Source organism: Triticum dicoccoides, chromosome 1B (genome assembly GCF_002162155.2).
Source record: "Triticum dicoccoides isolate Atlit2015 ecotype Zavitan chromosome 1B, WEW_v2.0, whole genome shotgun sequence".
NCBI classification, from domain to species: domain Eukaryota; kingdom Viridiplantae; phylum Streptophyta; class Magnoliopsida; order Poales; family Poaceae; genus Triticum; species Triticum dicoccoides.
The window spans coordinates 523,753,362-523,758,301 of NC_041381.1; positions in this window are offsets into that span (position 1 = coordinate 523,753,362).

A 4,940-nucleotide genomic window follows, 5' to 3' on the forward strand; every position below is an offset into this window, starting at 1 on the left:
TTCGCGAGCCCAAGGGTCATCTTTATTACCCCCCCCCCCGGGCCAGTGCTCCTCTGAGTGTTGGTCCAAACTAGAGCACCGTGCGGGACCATTCCTTGGCAACTTGGATTCGTCGGTACCTGTACGCTTAGCTTATCCGGTGTGCCCTGAGAACGAGATATGTGCAGCTCCTATCGGGATTTGTCGGCACTTCGGGCGGCTTTGCTGGTCTTGTTTTACCATTGTCGAAATGTTTTGCGAACCGGGATTTCGAGACTGATCGGGTCTTCCCGGGAGAAGGTCTATTCCTTCGTTGACCGTGAGAGCTTGTGATGGGCTGAGTTGGGACACCCCTGCAGGGTATATAATCTTTTGAAAGCCGTGCCCGTGGTTATGAGGCAGATGGGAATTTGTTAATGTCCGGTTGTAGATAACTTGACACTTGACCTCTTTAAAATGCATCAACTGTGTGTGTAGCCATGATGGTCTCTTCTCGGCGGAGTCCGGGAAGTGAACACGGTTTGTGTTATGCTTGACGTAAGTAGTTTCAGGATCACTTCTTGATCACTTTTAGCTTCTCGACCGCCGCGTTGCTTCTCTTCTCGCTCTCATTTGCGTATGTTAGCCACCATATATGCTTAGTGCTTGCCGCAGCTCCACCATATTACACCTTTTCCTACCTATGAGCTTAAATAGTCTTGATCTCGCGGGTGTGAGATTGCTGAGTCCTCGTGACTCACAGATTCTACCAAAACAGTTGCAGGTGCCGAGGATACTGGCGCAGATGGCGCAACTGAGCTGAAGTGGGAATTTGATGAGGCCCTTGGTCGTTACTATGTATCGTTTCCAGATGATCAGTAGTGGAGCCCAGTCGGGACGATCGGGGATCTAGCATTTGGGGTTGTCTTCTTTTCATTTGAACTTGACCGTAGCCGGTCTATGAGTCTATTTGAATGATGTATGATCTTAATTTATGTATTGTGTGAAGTGGCAATTGTAAGCCAACTCTCTTTATCCCATTCTTGTTCATTACATGGGATTGTGTGAAGATGACCCTTCTTGCGACAAAACCACCATGCGGTTATGCCTCTAAGTCGTGCTTCGACATGTGGGAGATATAGCCGCATCGTGGGTGTTACACCAGCGAAGACTATCATGACTACCAGACCATTTGCATTGCTTCACATGGATCTCTTCGGTCCTAATCATTATTCTGCTATGACGAATGATGCATCTCTATATGGCTTTGTTATTGTTGATGATTATTCTCATTACACATGGGTACATATTGTCACTTACAAACATGAAGTGCAGGAAGTCTTCAAATGATTTTCCTCGAGGGCTTCAACCAACTTTGGTGTGAAGATCAAACACATCAGGAGTGACAATGGGACTGAGTTCAAGAATTCCGGTCTTGATGGCTATCTTGATGAACTTGGTATTACTCATGAGTTATCTGGTCCTTATACTCCTCAGCAGAATGGCATCATGGAGCGCAAGAACAGTACCCTTGCTGAAATGGCTCGCACTATGCTTGATGAATACAAGGCACCTCGTTAGTTCTGGATTGATGCAATTGATACTGCTTGCCACATCATCAACAGAGTATATCTTCACAAATTCTTCAAAAAGACTGCCTATGAACTCCTCACTTACATTAAACCCAATGTAAGTTACTTCAAAGTCTTTGGTGCTAAATGTTGGATTAGAGATCCACATCACAGCTCTAAATTTGCACCGAAAGCACATGAGGGTTTCATGCTTGGTTACGGAAAGGACTCGCACACCTATAGAGTCTTCAACAACGTTCTTCACAAGGTTGTTGAAACTGTAGATGTGCGGTTCAATGAAACTAATGGCTCGCAAAGAGAGCACCTACCTTCTGTGATAGATGAACCAGCACCCGAGGATTCTATCAAGTTCAAGGCCACTGAGGATGTCATTCCTATTGAAGAATCTGCTGAAGAATTCATTCCAGAACATGATGAATGTCGAACTGGCGCACCTGAAGAAAATGGTGCCGAGGAAAATGCTCCTGAAGAAAATGCGGATCAAATTCCTCGAAGATAACCTGCTCATCCTCGTATTGCAAATGAAGTGCAAGTCGAGAAGATCATCGATGACATTCGTGCACCAGGTCCTCTGACACACTCAAAAGCTTCACATTTATCTAACTTTTGTGGGCACTTTGCTTTTGTCTCTATCACAGAGCCCACTAAGGTAGATGAAGCATTTTTGGAGCCAGAGTGGATTCAAGCTATGCAAGAAGAATTACATCAGTTCGAGCTCAACAACGTCTGGGAACTGGTCAAACGTCCAGATCCTTGCAAGCACAACATTATTGGCACAAAATGGATCTACCGCAACAACAAGATGAAAATGGCCTTGTGGTGAGGAATAAGGCACGACTTGTAGCTCAAGGCTACACACAGGTTGAGGGTATTGATTTCGTTGAAAATTTTGCACCTGTTGCTAGACTTGAGGCTATTCGCATATTACTTGCTTACGCTAACCATCATAATATCACTTTATATCAAATGGATGTGAAAAGTGCATTCCTCAATGGTAAGCTTGAGGAAGAAGTATATGTTGCTCAACCCCCAGGTTATGAAGATCCAAAGAATCCCGACAAAGTCTTTAGACTCAACAAGGCCCTGTATGGCCTCAAGCAAGCCCCTCGGGCATGGTATGACACTTTGAAGGAATTCTTCATGAAGAAAGGCTTCAAACCCGGTTCACTCGACCCAACTCTTTTCACTAAGTCTTATGATGGTGAATTGTTTGTGTGCCAAATATATGTTGATAATATTATCTTTGGTTGTACTGACCAACGCTATAGTGATGAATTTGCCTATATGATGAGTGAAGAATATCAAATGTCTGTGATGGGAGAGTTGAAATTCTTTTTAGGTCTTCAAATTCGTCAACAGCGCAATGGAATATTCATATCTCAGGAGAAATACCTCAAGGACGTATTGAGGAAATTCGGCATGCAAGATTGCAAATGGGTCAAAATTCCAATGCCCACAAATGTCCATCTATGCACTGATGAAAATGGTAAAGACTTTGATCAAAAGGTATACCGCTCCATGATTGGCTCTTTATTGTACCTATGTGCATCTAGGCCAGATATTATGCTTAGTGTTTGCATGTGTGCCCGATTTCAAGCTACACCGAAGGAATCACAACATAAGGCTGTGAAGCATATTCTTCGATATCTAGCTCACACACCAACACTTGGATTATGGTATCCCAAGGGCTCTTCATTTGATCTCATTGGATATTCAGACTCTGACTATGTTGGCGATCGCGTGGACCGCAAGTCAACATCAGGCACATGTCATTTCCTCGGACGATCTTTGGTCTGTTGGTCCTCGAAGAAACAGAACTGCATATCTTTCTCCACTGCAGAAGCTGAGTACATTGCTGCTGGATCGTGTTGTGCTCAATTACTTTGGATGAAGCAAACACTCAAGGACTATGGCATCAACGTGAAGAATGTGCCTCTCTACTGCGACAATGAGAGTGCTATCAAAATTGCTCATAACCCAGTTCAGCACTCAAAGACAAAGCACATCCAGATTCATCATCATTTTCTTCGTGATCATGTGTTGAAGGGCGATATCTCCATCAACCACTCTAGCACTAAAGATAAGCTGGCCGATATCTTCACTAAGCCCTTGGATGAGAAGAGATTTAGCAAGTTGCGGTGTGAGCTAAATATCCTAGAATCTTTGAATGTTCTCTGAAATGGACACACATCCTAACACTTATGCTGACTTGATGACTTAGATGCGAAACACATGAAGTAATGTTTTTCTTCAATCAATGAAGACTAACCCTCTAAGTGTGAAGAAATTAATGAATAAATTGACTCTCAGAGCCCTACGACAATTGTACGCGGTGTGTGAAGCCAACTTTCTTATACGGTGGGTTACGCCACCACAAAAGTTGAAAATCTTCAATTTGAGTTTTTCCTCAGTTTTGAAATTCCTTAGTTTTTCAAAATTCTTAAACTTGCAAAGTCTTCACTATTTTTGTCGTTTGTCTTCATTTGAATATATATATATATATATATATATATATATATATATATATATATATATATATATATATATATATGAGTTTTATGTCCTCTTCAACATTCACTTATTGCTAATTCTTCAAGTTGACTATTTCCGCTAAGTGAATGTGATCGGACCCTTCCCCCTCTATGCTAAACTCAATCTAATCTTTTCACAAATTCTTCATATGCGTTCTGATTTGGAACTCATTCAAAATCTTCACTGTGTCCTTGACAGCTGAAAAATTTGTGAACGGTAACTTAAAACTTATCTTATCTAAATTTTCGGCTTTGCCGCTCAAACCGTTACGCTTCTCACGATAAATACTTATCTATTCACCCACGATCCTGCATGATCGCCACCTCATAGTACGTGGGTGACAAATGTCATGTGAATGGGAAAAGCCAGGGGCACGTTCATTCGAAATCCTCGGGCGCACAGTTTTTCACTACCGCTAGAAATACCCCAGCCTTCTCCTCACTTCACTTTTACTCCGCTCGACCTCTCTCTCCCGCTCGAGCTTCCCAAACCCTAGCGCCGCCGCTACTTCATCATCGCCAGTGAGGAAGAGCTTCACTTCCTTGACCTTGTCGTTGTCGTACTTGTTGGAAATATGCCCTAGAGGCAATAATAAAATGAGTATTATTATATTTCCTTGTTCATGATAATTGTCTAGTATTCATGCTATAATTGTGTTATCCGGAAATCGTAATACACGTGTGAATACATAGACCACAACATGTCCCTAGTGAGCCTCTAGTTGACTAGCTCTTTGATCAACAGATAGTCATGGTTTCCTGACTATGGACATTGGATGTCGTTGATAATGGGATCACATCATTGTGAGAATGATGTGATGGACAAGACCCAATCCTAAGCATAGCACAAGACCGTGTA